General features: G+C 35.2%; 1 long non-coding RNA gene across 3 annotated transcripts in view; it reads left to right on the top strand.

The window, feature by feature from the left end:
- The window catches only part of LOC139361811 (uncharacterized), a 66,938-nt gene extending 47,351 nt beyond the window's left edge, over nucleotides 1-19,587 (top strand). For all 3 annotated transcript variants that reach the window (XR_011619461.1, XR_011619459.1, XR_011619460.1), the window contains 3 exons: nucleotides 14,108-14,301; nucleotides 18,395-18,512; nucleotides 19,173-19,587. This is a non-coding gene — a long non-coding RNA (uncharacterized lncRNA). The remainder of the gene's footprint in view (nucleotides 1-14,107; nucleotides 14,302-18,394; nucleotides 18,513-19,172) is intronic.
- Nucleotides 19,588-23,973: the final 4,386 nt, after the last annotated feature.

The following is a 23,973-nucleotide window of genomic DNA, read 5'->3' as shown; positions in this document are numbered from 1 at the left end:
TTTCCAGATAATAATGAGAGACGGTATGTGTGTGGGTGTGTTTGTGAGGTTGGTAGGGACAGAACAGAGAGATGACAAATGTTACTCAGTTTCTGGGTGTATCGGGAGCTAAGCTTCTTTCCAGTTGTGGAGAAATAATATGTGTAAGAACAAGAGCTACAGGTGTTTCTACTAGATGACACCTAGGCTGGTGGTATTACAGACATAAACACACACACACACACACACACATACACACACACATATAAATATAACCATATATAGATATAATATTAAAACCATGATTATAAATATCATATCATATGGTTATAAACCATAAAACTGTGATTAATTTTCTTAAATCTACTGTGCTAAGTAAGAGGAAAGATCATTTGCCAAGAATTCACAGTGTGGAGTCAGGTTTGTAGTTAAAACACTATCAAAGTTATTTGAGAAAAATCCATCGTGAAAGGTAACAGGAAGTCAGTGAAATGCAGAGCAATAGTAAAAGTCAAGAGGAATCAGCCCATGGTATTAGTGGAAAAAACAAAACAAACAAACAAACAAAAACCCTTTCATGATTGTCTTCAGCAAGCATGATTTCGTCTAAATTTTCAAAATTCTTAGAAAAGAGGTACCACATTATTTCTTTACACAGATAAAGAATTAAGGCACAGAGAGGATAGTTCCTACCCTGAGATCATATAGTTTACCAGTGGTTTTTCAGTCTGTACTGTGAGTTCTTCACTCCACAACCTTGTCCTTGATTTATGTCATATAAAGGAATCACTGAGGAGGTTTCAAATGCAGGTTTAATGCAGAATATAATTTTGTTTCTTTATCCAGTTATTTCTGAAATTGCCAAATTGCTAGTTAAAAACAAAACCTAAACAGAAACTTTCCTTCATTGCTGGTGGAAATAGAAAATGGTGCAGCCATTTTGAAAGACAGCATGGCTTACAAAGCTGAACTTAGTGTTACCGCATAATTTAGCCATCGTTTTTACAGATGTTTATACACATGATTTGAAAACTTATGTCCAAAAAAAAACCTGCATGCAAATATCTGTGGATGTTTCAGTCACAGTTTCCAAGAACTAAAAGCAACCAAGATGTCCTTCAATAGGGGAATAGTTTATCCATACTACATCCAAACACTGAAATACTATTTAACAATAGAAAGGACTGAGGATCCAGTCCTGAAAGACATAGTTCAATTAACAAGCACGTATTGGTAAGTGAAAGAAGAGTCTAAAAAAACTATATAGAGTATATGCCACTTATATGATATTCTGGAAAAGGAAACTCTGTAGAGGTGTTAAAACAGGTTGTCGGCTGGGCGCGGTGGCTCAAGCCTGTAATCCCAGCACTTTGGGAGGCCGAGACGGGCGGATCACAAGGTCAGGAGATCGAGACCATCCTGGCCAACACAGTGAAACCCCGTCTCTACTAAAAAATGCAAAAAAAACTAGCCGGGCGTGGTGGCGGCGCCTGTGGTCCCAGCTACTCGGGAGGCTGAGGCAGGAGAATGGCGGGAACCCGGGGGGCGGAGCTTGCAGTGAGCAGAGATCGCGCCGCTCACTCCAGCCTGGGCCACAGAGCGAGACTCCGTCTCAAAAAACAAACAAACAAAAAACCCAGATTGTCAGTAGATCAGAGGAAGAGGGGAAGATTGGGCAAGTGAAGCAAACGGTGTGTCTTAGAACGGTGAAATTATTCTGTATGATATTGTTGTGTTGAATGCATAACACTATGAATTTCTCAAAAATTTTGGAACTTTACAGTACAAAGACTGAATCTTCAAGTATATAAATTAAAACCAAAAACTTAGAGGTTGTGGATGCAAGGATGAATGCAAAATGTAGTAAAAAGATCTAAGTGTATTTTAAGTATATGAAATAACCTCACTGAAGGGGATAGAGGATAAGATCATGACCTAAGTATCTCTGGAAATGAGTGAAGTCTACAAGCTTCAAGGCAAAAGAAAGCACATATAAACACAATACTAAAATTAATAAAGCTTTTTCCATTGTGGTGGGTACCAGTTAGCAATTCGGAAGCCTCTATACAAGTGTACCAGAATTGAACCAATAAGCAAATGTAGAGATCGAGATTTCTAACTATTGTTCAATACTGTTCAAAATAGAATTACCATATGATCTGCCAATTATACTTCTAGGTGTATACCCTAAAAATGTAAAGTAAGGATTTGTACAAATATTTATACACCCATGTTCATAACATTATTCACAATAATCAAAATGTGAAAGCAACCCACGTTTGTTAACAGACAAAGGGGGCCGGGTGCGGTGGCTCAAGCCTGTAATCCCAACACTTTGGGAGGCCGAGGCAGGTGGATCACAAGGCCAGGCGATCGAGACCATCCTGGCTAACATGGTGAAACTCCGTCTCCACTAAAAATACAAAAAAAAATTAGCCGAGCGTGGTGGTGGCGCCTGTAGTCCCAGCTACTCGGGAGGCTGAGGAAGGAGAATGGCGTGAACCCGGGAGGTGGAGCTTGCAGTGAGCCAAGATCGCACCACTGCACTCCAGCCCGGGTGACAGAGGGAGACTCCGTATCTAAAATAAATAAATAAATAAAATAAATGGATAAACAAAATATGGGATATATGTACACTGGAATATTATTCAACCTTAAAAATAAGGGAATTCTGACACGTGATGCAAGATGGATGAACTTTGATGGCATTATGCCAAGTGAAATTGGTCACAAAACGACAAATACTGCATTATTTTATTTAAATATGGTATATAGAGCAGTCAGATTCATAGAGACAGAAAGTAGAATGATCAATACCAGGGGCTGAGGAGAGGGGCAATGGGCAGTTTATTGTTTAGTGAGTATGGTATAGAGTTTTAGTCTGAAAAGATGAAAAAAGTTCTTAGGATAGATAATGATGATGGATATACAACAATATTAATGTACTTAATGCAACTCAACTGTACATATAAAATGGTTAAGACGGGAATTTTTAATACATATAATTTACCATAATAAAAATACACGGATGACAGATAGCTAAGCAAATTTTTAACTCATAACATGAAATAATTTGAGAAATATACGCACATTTAATCTGTTGTTATTTTACGGGTCCTTCAAAATGAATTAGTGTACTTAAGCACCTAGAAAAAAAAATGAACTTAACGCATTGATAAAGATATTAGAGTTTTAGTGATTGCACTTATTCTAAGAAACTGTAAATCTGTGAACAAGAAAACAAAGAAATATATAAAGTTAAGTGTGTACCAGCAGATAACAGCCTCCTCTTTCATCAGTAATATAAGAGAAAGACATTCCATTAAACAAACTTATTGCCCTCTTTGCTACCTCCACCTGCCCCTTAACCCATATTATTACTTGCATCAATCTTGAGTCACACAGAATCACTTAAGCCTCTCTGAGCTACACTCTCTGACTTTTAACACCAAGCACTTTCTTCGTATAACATATTTGTTGCTCCATACATTGTTTGGACAAAAAACTCTCCTAACAGAAGGACTGTTAACTTTCACTAGCCCTTTTATTTATTAACCTGGGACAGCAAAAGATTTTTTAAAAATCCGATAACGTTAACAAAACTGAGTAGCTCATCCTTTGTAAATCCATTGTTCACTGCATGTAGGACATTTTATATTAAAAACCTTAGAAAAATTCTAGTTTTGATAGCTATTATAGGATAATTTTGTATTATAAGTCGTTTTATACAGACATATGGCTGTAAGTATGTGATATATATACCATTTATTTCTCCTAAAACTCACATAGGAGTTTCCCGCCTCCACTAGCATTAGAATTGGTCATTCTTTTATCACAGGGAGAGGTGAGGCAGCTCACTTTTCCACTGTGTTGAAAAGTAGTGATTCTCATTCCACAGGGTCAAATGATTCAGGAGTGAGATATCACAACATAACCATGATTTAGAAAAAGGATTGCATAAAAACATGACCTTAATGAATAACTCTTCCATAAATACTTCTTATGGTATCAGGTAGACTCAGAGTTTCTTTTGTAGTCTTATTAGGTAGTTGGAAGAGAGGAATAGAATTCTGGAATATGGGCCAGATGGCATATTTGAAACCCAGTGGGATGAGCCAGATGGAATGCTGCTTTTCTGCCCATTTATGCATGAATAGAAAATAGGTAGGGGGATGGTCCTGAAGCCTGTTGACAATAATGATTTTCCAAAGGTTTCCTGTTGTTCCTGTGGTTGGTATGTGTACATGTGTATATGTGTTTGGTGTATATATACTTAGATTAACATAGGAAGACTGACTTTTAAAACAGAAAAAGTGAGTGGATAGCAATTGGCCATCATTGTTATAGATTCCTAATTCTGAACAAAGATGTACCAATTTTAAATAATTATAAGCCTAAAAAGCAAGCTGTTAAAAAGAAGTTAATTAGCATGAGTAAGTATAATGTATTGTGGGATACTTTTTACGTGAGCTTCACTGAGTGTGGTGCTTTTTTGTGTGCATGTGAGAGAACATTAAAAATAGAAATCAAGTTAGGAAGACAGGACTTTTACACAGTGAGAATAAAGTGGGATTGAAAAGTAAAGTTTTGGTGGGTTCCTGTGACTTTACCACCCAAAGGACTGTTTGTACATTCCTAGGCATCTGTCCCTTTCAACTTATACCAGGGCTGGGGGAGGTAGGGTAATGATTTTCAAAGTCACTCTTTCTTGAAAGATGTAGTTTTTTTTTTTTTTTAACTCAAATAACAAATTGGCATAGTGAATGTTTTAGTTCGGCTGGTATAACATATGATTATAGACTGGGTAGCTAAAACAACAAACTAATTTCTCTTGGTTCTAGAGGCTGGAAGTTGAAGATCAAGGCACCACCCAACATGGTTGTGTTCCTGGTGAGGGCCCCTCTCCTGGTTATGTCCTCACATGCCTTACCTTTGTGCATGCAGAAAGAGAGAGAGGGGGAGAGAGAGGAGGGGGTGTGGTGGGGGGGGAGAGAGAGAGACACAGAGAGAGAGAGAGAAAGAGAGGAAGAAACTCCGCGGTTTTTCCTCTTTTTATATAAGAGCTCTTATAATTCCATCATGGAGACTCTATCCTCAAGACCTCATGTAAACCTAATTACTTCCCAAAGGCCTCCCCTTCAAATACCATTACACTGGTGATTAGAGCTTTAACACCTGAATTTGAGGGAGACACATTTAGTCCATAGCTGTGAGCCAGGACACACACACACACATCCCACCACACATTCATGAAATAAAAGCAAATGTTTCCTCAAACAATATTTATCTTTACCATAAATCATGCACTAGTTATTTCTGTTGGTTTTTTATTCTATTCCAGTTACCACTTAAATACTGGTTTTGATCCATTAAATTGGTTTCATGACTCATTAATAGGCTACAAAAACAAAAGCTCTGCCATAGTGAGTTTGATAAATCATTTTTCCAAAATTTTCATCCTTAATCCTCAACATCTACACATCCTTTTTGACTTTTCTAAACATGAGCCAACAGCTCCTGAAATAATCTTTTCCTTCAAAGAATCTCAAAATAGTTATGTAACAATTGTAGTATTATAGTTTATTTTGTTGTTCCCTGTTCATTTAAGATAAAATTTTCCTTAAACAAAAAGCAGTCAAATTAGTTAAATTTCAGCAAGCAAATGATAAGAAATGATGTTTCTTCTAAGAAAATAGTATCCTCTTGTGTTATGTGAAAATTAGTAAAAGTATCACAAAGCAACTTGTAGCCAGTGGTCCTCCCTTAACTTGTCATGTGTTGATTTCCTGATTCTAAACTTAAGGGGGAACAAAGAGTGAGATGGGCATGGCGTGTATTTTGGCGCTGACTGGCAAGGAGCCAGTGTGATTCAGTCATTCAACCTGCCTCCCTCTTTGCTTCCTCTTTGTGCTCCAGGATTTTTCAAGTTTAATTCCTTGCTCTTCCCCTGCTTATCGTTGTACTTTTACCTTAACCCTGAGCTCAGCAGTCCCAGTTGGTAACACTCTGTTACTTGAAGCAACAAGCAACTTTTTCTTTAAAGTTAGAAACTTTTTTGTACTATTTTTTTTGATGAAAATAGTTCACTGCTGGAAACATGTTCTAACTTCCCTGAAGACTTAGTCCATGCTCCTGGATTTTTCAGAAGCCATTCCTGCCCCCATGCTGCTTTTGAATAGATTGCTTTTTTCAATTATCTATAGCATATCTTCAAAATGCTCCGGCGAAGGTGTGTGTGTTTGCACCTGATGAAATCATTCTAAATACAGCTTGACCGAACACAGCTAAAGGTAAGCCAGAATCAAGAATAACTAATAATGTAGGTCTTAAACAATTAAGGAATTAAAACAATACAATTGTCCATTTAAAAGACTAATGGTAGTCTTTTATGATCTTTGCTTACTATTTATCCACAATTACCATGCAGTAAAATATGGATTGTGCATACAATTAAGGATGCGCTAAATGCACTTGTTATAAGTTTTATTTGATTACCACTCTAAACTTTATTCATGTTTATACAATTTCCTAGTTCATTGCTCATTTAACATCTGCTCATAATTTTAAAATTGCTGGGAAATTGCTCTGTGCTTAGGAATTAAGGGGTAACTTGGCACCAAATAGGAGATTAGATTCCTGAACTCTAGACATGACTCATCAAAAGGTGAGCTGTGTGACCTTCAAGCATATCATTTAATATTGTGGGTTTTCAGTTTCTCCAAATGTATACATTTATAGTAGACAAATAGAGAGATACAGAGATAGATGAGAAAGAGAGACAGAGTGTGTGTTTGTTAAATTACAGCAAAGAGAGAGAGCAGAGTTATCAAAGTATGAATAAAAGGGAGGGTTAGTAAACAGGCCATGTTTAAAGAGTGTGAATGAAAGGGAGGGTTAGTAAACAAACAGGCCATGTTTAAAGAATGTGAATGAAAGGGAGGGTTAGTAAACAAACAGGCCATGTTTAAAGAGTGTGAATGAAAGGGAGGGTTAGTAAACAAACAGGCCATGTTTAAAGACTGTCAGAATAAGTATTTATTAATTTGGTTGAAATTTTGTCGTTAATTGATCATAGTTTAAATCTTACAAAATAAAATTTAGATTTTACACAATCAAAATAAATACAGAATAGCGGGGTGTGGTGGCTCATACCTGTAATCCCAGCATTTTCGGAGGTCAGGGTTGGTGGACCGCTTGAACCCAGGAGTTCGAGACCATCCTGGGCAACATGGTGAAACCTAGTCTCTACTAAAAATACAAAAATTAGCCTGGCGTGGTGATGTGCACCTGTAATCCTAGCTACTTGGGAGGCCGGGGTAGGAGGATTGCTTGAGTCTGGGAGGCAGTGTTTGCAGTGAGCCAAAATTGTGCCATTGCACTCCAGCCTGGGTGATAGAGCCAGACCTTGTTTCAAAAATAAAGAAAGAATAAATGAGATAATTGAACAATGAATTCTTTGTTCAGTTTATCTTTGTGTTCTGACTTTTGCTTTTGTTCAAGATTACTCTTATGGTTTTGGTATAGGAAGCTAATAGATTAATCAGATATATAGTTTGTTTTAAAACCTTTGGAATAACATTGTATTGTGTTTTATTTAACTGTATAGGTTTCTCTGTAAAGTAAATATCCACAGTACAAATTATATAACAAAATAATTATAATAAATTAATGCAATATATAAAATGTTGAATATGTGAAACAATGGAAGAAGATAATTTCTAAGATCTAATAAAATATAACTTAAGATGTTCTGGAAACATTAGCGGAAAGCAAGGAAGGAAAAAACAAAAAGAACAAGATACTTTTTCTTCTAGATTGTGTCTTTGATGTTAAATTAGATAACCAGTTCACATAATTGTAATATATTTCAAAATGAGTGGAAATATTTAGACCAGTAATATGATTTTTTTTTTTTTTTTTTTTTTTTTTTTTGAGACGGAGTCTCGCTCTGTCGCCCAGGCTGGAGTGCAGTGGCCGGATCTCAGCTCACTGCAAGCTCCGCTCCCCGGGTTCACGCCATTCTCCTGCCTCAGCCTCCTGAGTAGCTGGGACTACAGGCGCCCACCACCTCGCCCGGCTATTTTTTTGTATTTTATTAGTAGAGACGGGGTTTCACCGTGTTAGCCAGGATGGTCTCGATCTCCTGACCTCGTGATCCACCCGTCTCGGCCTCCCAAAGTGCTGGGATTACAGGCTTGAGCCACCGCGCCCGGCCAGTAATATGATTTTTAAAATGTCAGAAATTAAAACCATTTATTTTGTATCAGTTTTAAATTGTAGGAGGCCAGGAGCAGTGGCTCATGCCTGTAAATCCAGCACTTTGGAAGGCCGAGGCAGGCAGATCACCTGAGGTCAGGAGTTCGAGGTCAGCCTGACCAACATGGAGAAACCCCTTCTCTACTAAAAGTACAAAATAGCTGTGCGTGGAGGCGCACGCCTGTAATCCCAACTACTCGGGAGGCTGAGGCAGGAGAATCGCTTGAACCCGGGAGGCAGAGGTTGCGGTGAACCGAGATCGTACCATTGCACTCCAGCCTGGGCAATAAGAGCGAAACTCTGTCTCAAAAATAAATAAATAAATAAATAAATAGTAATTTTTATCAGTATGCCTCAGATCTTGTAAAAGTCTTTACCACTTTTGTCAAGAGAGATCATTGTATTGTAATATGGTGATGTTAAGAATATTTAAGAGTCAAACATCTGGAATCACGGACTTTCTAAAATATTCATTCTTGAACCTCACATGTATATTCTATTTCCTTTATAGATCAGAATTTTCTGTAGATTAAAAGCATATTACCAGTTTGTGTTCATTGTATTTTTTTATACCTTACATTTTATTTTTTGTCTTGAGAATATTCGTTCTCTTCTCCTAAACATAGTTCGATTATCCCCTTTAATGACACTATTTTTGGAGTTTTGGCTTCACAGAATTTGAATGTTTTTGTTATATTTTACTAGTTTCCATGACAACATAATCATTTTCTTCTTTGCCTTCTTTAGCTTGAAAAAAATAATTGACAGATGTCTCTTGCTCTTAATGCTCTTTACTTTAAAAATTAAATAAAACCATAAATAATAACACTCAGTTGCAAAGTATAGTAGGTAAATTGCCCAACTAAACGAATTAGTCATGTATAAAATTTGAGTTAATAACAACAGATCATGTTTGATATTCCGTTTTTCATATGAAGAAGAAAACCTGACAAGCATGGGTGTGTAGAAGGGAGTTTTGTAGTTTGAAACAAAGGTGACCTGGGATAAATTCTATTCTGTCAGTACCTACGAAGGTAATAGGAAAAAGGATAACAAAGATCAATTTTACATATTGGTGAAGCATTTAAAAACAAGTCTTCTTAGAGAGAGGAAAAGGAATCAGAGAAAAGAAATAGATATTGTCACGGTATGTGTAGCATGAATGACATTTAGAAAGTTTAAGTAGTAAAAATAAGTGTTTTTCCATTTTATGGTGAGTTCAGTTTTGTTATCCTTTGCATGGGTTGGGAATAAAGACTGACAGATCAGTGCTTAATAGCAGCACTAATGGTGCTAATTCCTGGCCAATAATAATGGGCAATGGAGAATCATATTTTGTCACCTGCTAATTGTCATGATTAGTGTTAGTAGTTGTAACTGAAGCAGAAGATTTGGGGCACTGCAGAGGAAGCAAGATTTAGGAGGTTGCTGCAGAGGAGTCCAGGAAAGTTTTGACACATGCTTAAGTTATACACATTCGCAGTTATGGTAATATAAATGTCAAGAGTAATCAGTGCTCATGAGCAGCTCATCTTCTTTCTGCACAGATTTTTTCATACAGTTCCTTCTATTCTTTTTCAACATCATCAGTTTAGTTCTTCAGCCACACTCACTACAAAATCCTTCTCCATCTAGAAATATTTTACTTTCCATTTAAAGTGTTGGAGCCTCTAGGTAAAGGTTATTTCCTCACATTTGGGATTAGAAGGTCAACACAGGCATGATAGTTATTCTTGCAATTTTATTATCTTTAATCAAGATCCCTAAGCATTGTCCTGATTTCAAAAGAATAAAGATGTATCCAGGGTTAGAATTAGGAATATGTCTTTTTGATAAAGCCTTAATTCAAATGACTTAGTTTAAATTATGTTGAAGTGTGGTAGGTATTGCATATTAATATCTTTACATCCAAATATTTTAATTTCTGATTATCTGTACATGTCTCATGCTACTGGTCACTTCTCTGTATTATGGTTATTTTGTATTCAACTAGTTAATATATAAATTAGCTGTCATTATTTATAATTAACTATTTATTTAATAACCCTAACCAATACTTTAAAATATTTTTTAATATGTTGGCATGATACAATTTATCTTTGATTATTTATAATAATCAGGTTGGCAGTTATTTTAAACATCATGGTCTTGCATGTGTCATACTTAACTTGTCTAAAATTATAGCCCTTTATTCATTATTTGAAACAATAAAGATATTTATGAGTTTCTTGGATGAATATTTGTTATTTCCCTGTTTGTGTATGTGGTTGTTACTATGCTATGTTAAACAATTGAGATTTTTAAAACATTTTGCAAAGCTTTCTCTCTCTCTTTTTTTTGCTCTTTGAGTAAAATAACAGTAATGTGACCATAGATTTTTGTTTGTTTAATGCAACCAGTGTCTACCCTAATAATCTAAGTAGATTAAATGAGTGGGAATAGCTAACAGACCATTTTTCAGAAAATAAGACACTTGAAAGAGAATGTGTTCGGGGGGTGCACGGATATTATTTAGATAATTAGCCCTATTTTCCACCTTATCTGATAAAATTGTATATTTTTCTTACAATTGAAATAGACTAATATTAATGGAAGGTTATATGTATAAATATTTATATCTTAATAGGTTTTATAAAAGGCAACCAAAATATTTTATATGTAAATATCAAACATATAATTTGCTTTTTTGGAGAATAAATTCTTTTTATATGAAATAAAAATGAAAGATACACTGACAGGTTATTTTGATTTTTGAATTATGTGACTTTTTAAAAAATCTAAATTTGGGGGATAAAAATGTTTTTACATTGAAATACTATTATCCTAATAAACACTGTATTTTCACAGGTTATTCCCACTTTAATACACAATGAAGCTAACTTACACATGTATGGTACTTTTAAAAACTTTCATGAATTAAAAGGTATATTTCAAGTTACTTTTCCCAGTATAGCTATTTTTACACAACATGATCTACTGATTAGAAGCACTTCTTTGCAATTTGTGAATAATTCCTATTTTAAAACTTTTCTCGAGAAAACTATTAGTTAAATTTAAGCTGAGCAAATAAGGTGTGTATATGAAGAAACATATATGTAAGTCTGTTGAGATTTTATGGACACTTTTTCTTATGAAAGTCTAACTAGTAGAACCATTTATATACTTGAGTAGATTAATTGAAATAACTTTCTGGTGTACTGCTTAGTATTTAGCGATGTCTATAAAATGTGTGTTTCTCAAGAAGTTTAAAGTGACTTTCTGAACTGGTGTATATCTGAAAGCATATGTTTTGATCAGAAACACTTTTAATAGTTTAATAGTTACATATATTTAGATATGCTAAAAGCTTCAAATGCTTTCAAGCCTAAAATATACTAATGACCAGTCTGCTAATATTGTTTTACTCACTGATTCTGTCTCTGTCTTCTGAATAAATTGTGGAACTTGGAGCAAGATAAGGAAGAGGTAGAGATAAATATCTGTGAAGAACTTTTCATATATCTATCAAATTTGTGTATCTTTCACCTTCCAAAGAATTTTTGTAGCATCATCTTATTTGCAACCAGTGTAACAAGACTTTAGTAATCTTTCTATATTGTCTGCCTTTGTTTTGCTTTTCTTTCCCAAATAAAATCATTTAACTCTGATCTATAGACTCTCACAGCCCTATATTTGGCAAGCATCTAGAGAGCACGACAGTCTTATGCCAGCCATTACTTTGATTTCTTACCCTGCTTTCCAGTGCCTGAATGTGATACCGTCTCTGCTAAATTAACTCTGCTTTGATTCTCTTTTAGAGTATGATTTTCTTTTCTGAACTGACAATCCTGTTTAGTACATAAACCCTATTTTCCAGGATATTAGAATCCTTTCCCCAAGTCCCGGTATTTGTTTTCAGCTCTCCATGATTCCACCTTCTTATCAGTCTGGACCTTAGCCTCACTTGTTGATAAACTCAGCTCCAAAGTTCAGACTTTCTGAAATCTCTCATATTTTCTGTTACAGAGCCCCGGCCCAATTTCTTGAACCTCTATATGCACCAACAATTCCTTTCACCAAACTAACTGTAATTATAAGACCAGACTAACAAGAGAACTTGAGCAATTTGGCCAACCTGGTGGGTCTGGACATGCCATATTTATTGAAAATGTTTAAAATATCAGCATAAATTTATTGGTTCCTTTAAAGCATAATGATTCCTAAAAAGAAAAAGCCATACTGCAATGTTCCATTTTCATAGCTACAAATTGATGATTCTTCCAGTTACATACGGTGTCTCCTAGACTTAGTATATCTATTACACATATTTGACAAACAAGTAAGAAGAATCTTTCAACATATTTTGCCTGCCCACTAGGTATTGATCTTCATTTTAGACACTTTGACCAGATAAAATATAAAATACTAAAAATATATGGCCCCTTCAGGATTAGCTTACTGGTCAGGCAAAGCAGAAATGTATATTTAGGGTGACTAGGGCACCTCAAAGTAAATACATGGAAAATACAGTTACATAATTCTGATTAAATATAAATACCTGCTCAAAATTAAGGAGATAACAATGTATGAAGAATTCAAAGAACCCCAAGGGTGCAACGAGTGGTTTACATGTTGTTGTATTAGGTGCTATTAGGGAGTTATTCATCAAAAGTAAGTATAGGTCAAAAAATATTGGAAAAAATCCTCATTGTTACAGAAGTTATTTCCTTGGAAAGTTCACAGTAAGATTTTTAGGTTGAGAGTTTCCGTGCCATAGTCTGAGTGGCATCAAAAATACATGAGGAGCTTTATGCTGAGTGACATGACACATCAGAACCTGTTACTGGCTTTGAGAGTGATTTAGGATTAGAAAGGATATTGTAAAACAAGAAGTTATATAAGTAGTCATTAGTCAAACGTACCTTTAGTGTGATGGAAATCAGATAGCAGGATGCACTGGATATTTTAACTACATTTATAACAGGAAACCAAAATATTGATGGAAAATACACCAGAATAAATTATTGGGGGAGAGTGTTTTATAATGGTATAAGTAATTTCCTCTGAACAAATATTTCAGGAAATTGTATTTGCCACATATTTGAATTTCATTTTATCTAATAATAAGAATCATTTTCATAGGCATGTTCAATCGGTTTTTGTGAGATCTCCAAACCTAGTCTGAGAACTTTCATAGCTCCTCCTCAAACAACACGCTTTTATAATGGGGCCCTGTTGCATGTAGGGAAAGCCAAAATTTCAGCCAATCATAGTAGTATTTAGTTTAGTGAGATGAGATCTACAGTAATTCTAAGGTTTCGGTGTATCCTAGGTTTTCAGACTCTCCTCAGATTGCTCCAGTTTGATATATAAATCTCTTCTCCCTAATTATAACTGTAGTTTAAATAGTTAAAATAAGAAAAATTTGTTAGAACTAAAGTCAAATGAAATATAATTAAATAGGAGGGAATTGTATAACTATCATTTTTTATATGCAGTGTTGGCTGGTAAAGCAGTTCCAAGTTAATTAATCTACCAGTGTCCTGATTTGTGGTATTTGTTAACTTCTGTGGTATGACTACTTCCTCTTTGGTCAATTTCATTCTACTAATTGGTTCACAAAATTTCCTAATATTTAACAATTGGCACTCATGAACCAGTAGTGCAGGTTCCAGTACAACATTAATATGCAGTTCTTTAACCTAATAGATGTAGGAGAAGACAGTTTTATTGTATAGGATTTCAAGCCTGTAACACATGTCATTAAGATCCAATACATTATCACTTTCTGCTTGAGTTTGTTTCCTAAATGTCTGAAGACGTAGTTTCCCACTTGGAAGTTCTCCGTAAAGTAATGATACTGTATCATCAGTACTTGTGTTTCTCTTCACAGCCTATCCAGAGTCCCAGTGATTTCTAAGAAAGAACACCCAGGCCCTATCTAAATCTTTGTGAGACGGCCACCTCCTAGGTTTAAAAATGGACCTTTAACTGGCTGTAACCTCAAACAATAGAATGAAAATAAGACATCCTCACTTCATCTTCCCATAACCCTTCTAAATGGAAAACAGCATTTTTATTTTACAGGTGAGAAAGCTCAAGCTCAGAAAGATTAAATTTATTTTTCTAAGATCATTCATACAATAGCTCAGACACTCCCCAACCTTTTCTTCTTCTTCTTCTTCCTTTTTTTTTTTTTTTAACTTAAATTATACAGTGATTTCTGGTTCCAGGGAAAGCGTGGAATGGATGAAAGAGGATTGATAATATATAGCCATAATCAAAAGAAAGATATTTATGGGTATGAAAAGGAAGAAGGCTTAAGGTCTGAGCAGGGATCCTGCAAACTATTGTTACATAAACACATATTGCATCAGACAAAAGCCTCAGGGGCAAGGAGATAAACTTTCAATGCCCACAGGAGAAGAAATACGTTTTGTCCTGTCCACATAGAGGAAGTTAATTTGTATTCTGTCTATCCAAGGAAGTAATAAAGAAGTTTGAAACTGCCTAGATGTTTTCATAAAGGAAAAAGTAGACCCATTAAAAATCAAAGCCCTAGTCTTTTCTGCATATTCTGACATTGAATCCAGGTTATATCACCCATGTTACTGGTCTCCTAGGTGAAGAATTTAACCAGTGAGTTATGGAACTGTGAAGATCCTAAGATGCCAATGAAAAACAGACCAAAAAAAAAAAAATCATCCTATAAAACAATTACCATCTATAGAGCATAGGAAAACCACAGGAAAAATTTAAAATTCCTATCGAACATGAGCTAACAATTAAAAAACTTAAACAATGAAATGATGCTTCTGAAATGTCAGCAGAAATAAAAAAGAATAGAATTCCGAACTCAAGAAGTTTTATAATAAAAACTATTTCTCAACTGGTGAGAAATAATAAAGTTAAAATGTTTCACTGATTAAATATAAAAAGGGATTATAATATAAAATATCATATTTTATATATAAAAATTAGAACTTCTAGAAATGAATGTGTATAATAATAAACTTAAAACACTGAATAAATAGATTGGACCTAGTTAAAAGGAGATGTGAGAATGGAGGATGAACTTGAGAAAATTATCAGAGAGCATAAAATGTCTACCAGGTGGAAACTCTGAACTTGATTTTCAGGGTATTCTTGAGCATGGAAAAGAGCCACAGTTTAAAGACATTTCTGACAATAAATCTTAAGCCAAAATGATATATAATGGCAACTGAACTGACTGTGAACTCATTCTAAGATATGATTTCTAATGACTCAATATTAAAACGCCATTTTGTGCATCAATACTTAAAAAATATTTTATATTTGAGAAACCATTTTCCTTTGAGCACTAGAATCTCTGGCATCTTTTGGTGGTATGGTGATGTTTATGAGACAAATCCAGCCTTGATTGTTGATGTGGTTTGGCTCTATGTCCCCACCCAAATCTCATCTCAAATTGGAATCCCCACGTGTCTCAGGAGGGACCAGGTGGGAGGTGATGAGATTCTGGGAGCAGATTTCCCTCTTGCTCCTCTCATGATAGTGAGTGAATTCTTACAAATCTGATGGTTTAAAAGTGCATGGCACCTTCCCCTTCATTCTGTCTCACTCCTGCCACCACATAAAAAGTGTCTTACTTCCCCTTCACCTTCCGCCATGATTGTTCGTTTCCTGAGGCCTCAGAGCCATGCTTCCATTTAAGCCTGCAGAACTGTGAGTCAATTAAACCTCTCTCCTTCATAAATTACCCCGTCTCAGGTCGTCCTTTATAGCAGTGTGAGAACAGACTACGACGATTATTAATTTTAATTATCTGCTTTTGTTTAAATTAAAAATGACATTTTAAGTATTTAGTATAGTACCTACCACATGGTCAGAGTCAAATAATATAGTAGCTTTTCTCATTTTCTATACAAAATCTAGAAGGTATTGCAAAAAGTAGATTCACTAAGTATATTAGAACATTTTCAAAAAAATAAAACATATCCTGCAATAGAATTTGATGATGAATATGTATTCATATTCCAGGAGTTCTGCATACTCAGCCCCAGCTCCATGAGGCATATTAACATCCTTAGAGCCAGCTATTGTTCTCATTTCCTAGTCTATAATCTTTCATTGTGCCAGCTGAAAGTCTTACCAATATCTCTCTCTACAAGTTTCTTTCTTCAAATTTAGAGGTACTATGCAAATTCTATTTAAAAAATAAGTGCTACCTTCCCTTGGTTGCATAAAAAAGATGTTATTAAAATCCCTATTTTAGAGATTAATGTGGTCATTTTCTATTGCTGCATAGGAAATAGCCACCGATGTAGTGGCTTAAAACAATGCATCTTTATCAGCCCACAGTTCTGTAGGTCAGAATCTTGGGCACGGTGGGACTGAGTTCTCTTCTCTGGGTGTAACAAAGCTAATATCAAAGTGTAAGTCAGGTTGCATTTTCCTCTGGAATTCAGAGCCTTCAGGCAAAGTCATGAGATTGTGTCTTTATTCAGTATTTTGTGACTGTAGAACTGATAACTCTACCTCTTTGCTAGCTATTAGGTGGGGGTTTTTGTCAGCTCCTAAAAGCCACCTGCATTTATTGACACATGCCATCCTCCATCTTCGAATTCAGCCATAGAAAATTGCCTTTGTGTTTCCAATCGTCATCATCAGGAGTCCATTCTAAGGCCTCACTTGATTTGGTTAGGCTCATCAGGTTATGTTTGTTTAAAGTCATCTGATTTGGGATATTCATTACATCTGCAAAATCTCTTCATGGAAGTGTTTATATTAGTGTTTGAGTAGGGAGAAAGCGTGTGCACATCAGTGCATGTACACTATGAGGGCCATGTTATAATCCTACCTACCAGAGTTTAAAAACTTAGACTCACAGAAAAATAATGAACCAAAGATAACACAATAAAAGTAGTACAAAACCAGGACAATATTCAATTCCATGTAATTTTATTAATGTAATCACATTATAGTACATTATCCTTTTACCATTATCTTCTAATATTCCTCAGTTACTTAAAGAATTATTGGGGTACACATTTTTTCTTCTCTCCTTTTTTCTCTTTTACACCCTTTATTCCCAAAGATAATTTATGTATTTATATATTCATTTATCAATTATTCAACACATTTTAAGGAAGTAAAATGAAATAAATAAATTTAAATGATGCTTACTCCATCTGCCCATGGGACAATAGAGGGTGGAAGAGTGAAATTGGAAGTAGGAAAACTATTAGGAAGTTATTACAATAACATAAGTAACATATAACAATTACTTAGGCTATGATGGTGTGAGCGGTGATAAAATGGTGTGATTAGATTCTGGATTTGCATGTGCTTATGTGAGAGAAAAAGAGAAGTCAAGGATGATGACCAAGCCTCTTGTCCTGAGCTTGTTTTAAAACACAGCAGCAATATACTAAGTCAGAAAAGACTCAGGGATGAGTAGACTTTGGCAGCAAGACATGAGAATAAATTTTAAAACTCCAACCCTGTTAATTTTGAAGTTTCTAAAATCTCAATTATTGAATAGGCAGTTGGGTATGTGAGTCTCATGTACAGGGATTAGGGCAGGATTGAGTTACAGATATAAGCTTGAGAATCTCTGGCTTAAAGACAGTATTTTAAGCCAAAAAGTAATTTAGATAAACTAAAAATGTAAATGTATGTAGAGAGCATAAGAATCCGTGAATTAACTACTGGGTAAATACAACATTTAAAGGTTAGAAGGATAAAAGCTTTGCAGCAACGTAGACTGTGAATTAGGAGGAGGCTTAAGAGCTAGAATAACTTCAAAGGCCAAGTGACTAAAGTATTTCAAGACGAACAATTATTTCAGATGCTACTGATAGCTTAAAATGGGTACTGAGAAAAATTACTATTGAATATGACAACATGGATATGATTGGAGACTTGGACAAGAGCAATTTCTATGAAGTATTAATAGTTGGAAACAAGTGGATTCATAATAGGATGGAAAGTCAGGAATCACAAACATTGAGTACAGAAAAAAAAATTAAGAGGTTTTATTATAAGTGAGGAATGAACTGAGATGAGATGGAAATAATAATTTTAGTGGGATGTAAAACAATTTTTTTGAAAACTAGAATTATAATACCATGTGTGCTTGCTGATATGACTTAGACAATAGAAAAGAAAATTGATTATATTGGGTAAAAATTTTCAGAATTGACGTCCTTAAGTGAAGAGTGGATGTGCTTCGTTGCAGCAGAGTGGTCACATCAGATGGAAGGGCACACACTGCAGAAGGAGGAAAGTAAGAGTGCGTAATCACCTTTCTGCAGGTTGGTAGCTTCATGGGAAAGCATGTAGAATTTCTCTTTTTAGTGACATCAAAAAGCAAAGTCATCTTATTGCTTCTTTTTATCAGTGATATAAAAAGAAATGTATTAGCTGAGAATGAGGAACTGGCAGAAGGTTTCCCACATTTAGAGAGAAAGAAAATAGTAAAATGGTCATCTGGCAAATAGTGAGAATGACTGACTAGAGAAATGTATTAGGCTTCTTAGCTGAAGCTAAAGATCATCTTCAAATTATCAGGGATACATTTAATGAATTTGAAATGATGCTAGTCAGTATCATTGTGTGTATTAGATGACTTGGAGACCATTGCAGAGTAGATAGGGATTTGAATTTAACAAGGGTTGAAGATTCAAAAGGAGTATGATAGAGTATGAGATGCAAATAATCTGAGAGTTTCTGTAAGGGAATAATTATAAAGACCCCAAAGAGAATCTAAGAAAATTGAGAGGTCTGCAGTTAATAGTCAGAACGCAGTCTAATGCATAACTGTGGGAATGAGTGGCTGAAGTTGGGTCCAGGATAAATGAACTAGAAGTGAAGTTGTTTAAAAGCTGAGGAACCAGGATATTAACAAGATTCTCTAACATGTATTGAAATCATTTTAAAACTCTGGTACAATCATTCCATATTATTTCTTGCAGAAATGATCTGGAGTTCTCTAGAAGTCAGTTGCTAATCGCTATAAAGAGGGGAAACGGGGAGTGCAGCCTCATGGCATGAGCTTCAAAGGAGTTGATGTTAGAAGAGAAGATGACGGAATAATGGTCTGAAAAATAAGATGGAAGAAGGCCTCATCTATCTCTAGGCCTAATGGTTAGGCTTTATTGGAGACAAAACAGCCAACATTTGAAAGGACTTCAGGGGGTAATGAACTAACCAGGAGGGTTAGCTGAAGGTCTGTGAGTTCCACCGAGTGTGGAAGAGGAGAGTTCTTGGGCTTGAGAGCAGAAAACCAGAAAATTCACTGAGCTCTTGAGAGAGTAGAAGTCTAGGTAAGATGGGATCCCTGGGAACATAGAGTTTTCTTGGTGACCGACCTAAGCAGAGATAAAGGATCTGATGACCTCTATTAGGCAGCTATGGTGAGCATGGTTTTTAGTGTCTGTGGAGGTGAACTAGCTGGAAGAATTTTACCAGGATGACTCAGAACTTTAAGCTATTTAACCTCAGGAACTCCAAGTCACACTCTCACTATTGCTGACCCTGTTGAAGCTGGTAGAGAAATATTAATATGGAAAAATCATTCAGAATCTCTCACTCTCTCTCAAAAGGAAATGATCACATAAAATGTAGGTAAGAGAAATTCTAGGATTAACTCCCATCCTCATACAATGAGGCTGCACTCCCTGTTAGAGGATGTAGTAACTCTGTACTTCCTAATAAAAGAAACTATGCTTTAAAGAATATTTTCAGACACACAAGAAAGTTACAGCAGCAATTGCTAAAGCCCTTGAAATATGTATTCGAAAGCTCTTTTCTAAATTTTTGTAAAATGATTTGTCTACTTCCTGTTTCTATTCTTTGTTTTCAGGACACCAAAATTCACAATTTCCAAAACAGTATGAATCAACTATTAAGGATTCAGTTAAGTGTTCTATGTTGGTATTAGTTAATTTCTAGTGTTGCAATATTCATATTCATTATTATTGCAAATATGAAATATAATGATAGTATGAATAGACTGTAGGCTCAAGAAAATTGACCAGGAAACTTAACTCACATATTTCCAATAAATAACCTAGACCTAAAAATTCAGCAATAATTGTCTATATAAATTGCACCCCAGAGCTAGACTATGTATAGCAAATATTCACACTTGTGTTCTGGAACACAATTGTCCAGAAAATTTTTTAAGTTTTGTCTTAAAAATACATTTTAAGATAAAAACTATAAAAAGAGACAAAGGAGGTCGTTATATAATGATAAAGAAATCAGTTCAGCAACAGGATATAACGATTCTAAATATATATACCTCAACACTGAAACACTCAGATATATAATGTGAATATTATTAGAACTAAAGAGAGAGAAAGAGGCAAATAAAATAATAGCTGGAGACATCAACACCCCACTTTCAGCACTGGACATATTTACCAGACAGAAAACTGACAAAGAAATACCAAACTTAATCTGTATTGTAGACAAAACTGACCTAATAGATATTTAAAGAACATTTTTTCCAATAACTGCAGGATACACATTCTTCTCCCGAAGGAGAAGAATGGACCATTCTCTAGGATAGACCATATGTTAGGACACAAAACACAGTCTTTAAAAGTTCAAAAAAGTTGAAATTATATCAAGTATCCTCTCTGAGTACAATTTTAAAAAAAGAATATTTGTGTAGTTTTATCCAACTATACAAATGGTATCCAGCTATACTATTTGTAGAGTCGGATAAAACTACACAAACACATGAAAATTATGCAAACACATGAAACTATACAAACTATAGTTTGGAAACTATACAAACACATGAAACTACATAAACACATAAAATTTAAACAATATGCTCCTTGATAACTGATGGGTGAATACAAACGTTAAGGACATTTAAAATTTTAAAATACCTTGAAACAAATAAAAATGAATGCACAACATACCAAAACCTATGGGATACGGTGAAAGCAGTAATAACAGGAAAGTTTATAACAATATGTGCCTACATCAAAAACCAGAAAAATATCAAATAAACAACCCAGCAATGTATCTTAAAGAAATACAAAGCAAGACCACAGCAATCCCAAAATTAGTAGAAAAGAAATAATAAAGATCAGATCAGAAATAAATGATATTAAAACCAAAAAAACCCCATAAAATATTAGTAAAATCAAAAGTTGGTTTTTTGAATGACCACAATCAATAAAACTTCAATCAGACTAAGAAAAATAGAGAAGACTCAAATAAAGAAAATTTGAGATTTTAAAAAGAGACACATCACAATTGATGCTCTGCAGAAATTCACAGGATCATCAGAGACTATGAACAACTATATGCCAATAAGTTGGACAACCTAGAAGAAATGGATAAATTCTTAAATTCATATATGCTGCCAAGACTGAACTATGAAGAAACACATTTGATAAAATTCAACATCCCTTCATATAAAAACCTTTAAAAAACCTGAGGTATAGAAAGGAGCATACTACCACACAATAAAAGCCACGTATGACAGACACATAACTAGTATCATACTGAATGGGGAAAAACTAGATACTTTTTCTCTAAGATCTGGAACAAGACAAGAATGTCCACTTTTACCTTTGTTATTCAACACAGTACCAGAAGCCCTAGCTAGAGCAATCAGAAAACAGAAATAAATAAATGGCATCTAAATCGGAAAAGAAGAAGTCAAATTATCTATGCAGATGACATAATTTTATATTTAGGGAAAAGCTAAAAACTCCATGAAAACACTATTAGAACTAATACATTCTATAATGTTGCAGAATATAAAACCAGCATACAAAAATGTATTGATTTTTGTATGCCAACAGTGAACAATCTGAAAAAGAAACCAAAAAAGTAATCTTATTTACAATAGCTGAAAACAAGACACCTATCAATAAAGCACAGGCAACCAAAGCAAAAACAGACAAATGGGATAACATCAAGTTAAAATGCTTCTGCACAGCAAAGGAAACAATCAACAAAGTGAAGAGACAACCAATGAACTGGGAGAAAATATTTGTAAACTACCCATTTGACAAGTGATTAATAACCAAAATATATAAGGAACACAAAAAAACTCCGTAAGAAAAAAAAAAATCTAACCATCTGTTTTAAAAATGGGCAAAAGACCTGAATAGATACTTCTCAAAAGAGGACATACAAATAGAGAATAGGTATATAAAAATGCACTCAACATCGAGGATCATCAGAGAAATACAAATTAAAACTACAATGAGATATTATCTCATCCCAGTAAAAATGGCTGTTTTCCAAAAAGGAGGTAATAACAAATGCTGGTGAGGATGTGGAGAAAAGGGAATCCTCACACACTGTTGCTGGAAATGTAAATTAATACGGCCACTACGAAGAACAGTTCGGAGGTTTCTCAAAAAACTAAAAACAGAACTACTCAGCAATCCCACTGCTAAGTATATACCCAAAAGAAAGGAAATCAGTATATTAAAGAGATATTTGCACTCCTATGTTTACTGCAGTATCATTCACAATAGCCAAGATTTGGAATTAAACTGAATATCTATTAACAGACAAATGGATAAATAAAACAGGGTACATATACATGATGGAGGACTACTTGGCCATAAAAAAGAATGAGAGCCCATCATCTGCAATAACATGAATGGAACTGGAGCATTGTTAAGTGAAATATGTCAGGTACAGAAAGACGAACATCACCTGTTCTTACTCCTTTGTGGGAGTTCAGAAATAAAACAACTGAACTCATGGAGATAGAGAGTAGAATGATGGTTGCCAGAGACTGGAAAGAGTGACAAGGGGGCAAGTGGGAATGGTTAATGAGTACAAAAATATAGTTAGATAGAATAAACAAAATCTAGTGTTTCATAGCACAATAGGTGACTACAGTCAACTATAATTTATTGTGCCTTTTAAAGTAAATGAAAGTATAATTAGCATATTTATAACACAAAGAAATGATAAATCTTTGAAATTATGCATACCCCATTTACCCTGTGATTACCATGCATTGTATTCCTCTATCAAAATATCTCACATACCTAAAAATATATACGCTTCATAATAATCTCCTTTGACTTTATGTCCTGAATCTAGCAAACACTGGTGCAATGAGCGGGCTTCCAAGGCCATAAGCAGTTCTACCTCTGTGGCTTTGCAGAGTGCAGCTCCCCAGTCTGCTCACATAGGTTGGAGTTGAGTGCCTTTGGCTTTTCCAGGCTCAGGATGCAAGCTGCCAGTGGCTCTACCATTCTGAGTTCTCGAGGGTGGCAGCCCCGTTACCACAGCTCCAATAGGCAGTGCCCTCGTGGAGACTCTGTGTGGCGGCTCTAACTCCACATTTCTCCTCAGCATTGCCCTAGTAGAGGCGCTTTGCCATAGTTCCATTCTTGTAGCAGGCTCCTGCCTGGACATCCAGGCTTTCGCATACATCCTCTGAAATCTAGCTGGAACCTGCCAAGCCTCCTTGGCTGGAACTGCCAAGCAAGTCTTACATGCTATGCACTTGCAGGCTTAACATCACATGGAAACCACCAGAACTTAGGGTAGCTTATGCCCTTCAGAGTGGCAGCTTGAACTATATCTGTGGTCCTTTGAGGCAAGGTTGGAGCCAGAGTGGTCTGGATTCAGGGAACAGTGAGCTGAGGCTGAATAAGGTGGCAAGGCCATATGTCTGGTTTCCAGAATACTATTTTCCTCCTAGGCCTCTGAACCTGTGATTAGAGAGGCTGTCTCAAAGATCTCTGAAATGCCTTCAAAGCCTTTTCTTCATTGTCT

This window comes from Macaca nemestrina, chromosome 2, assembly GCF_043159975.1.
Source record: "Macaca nemestrina isolate mMacNem1 chromosome 2, mMacNem.hap1, whole genome shotgun sequence".
Lineage (NCBI taxonomy): Eukaryota > Metazoa > Chordata > Mammalia > Primates > Cercopithecidae > Macaca > Macaca nemestrina.
The sequence above is the reverse complement of the archived record's forward strand: the minus strand, read 5'-3'. Positions and strand labels throughout refer to the sequence as shown.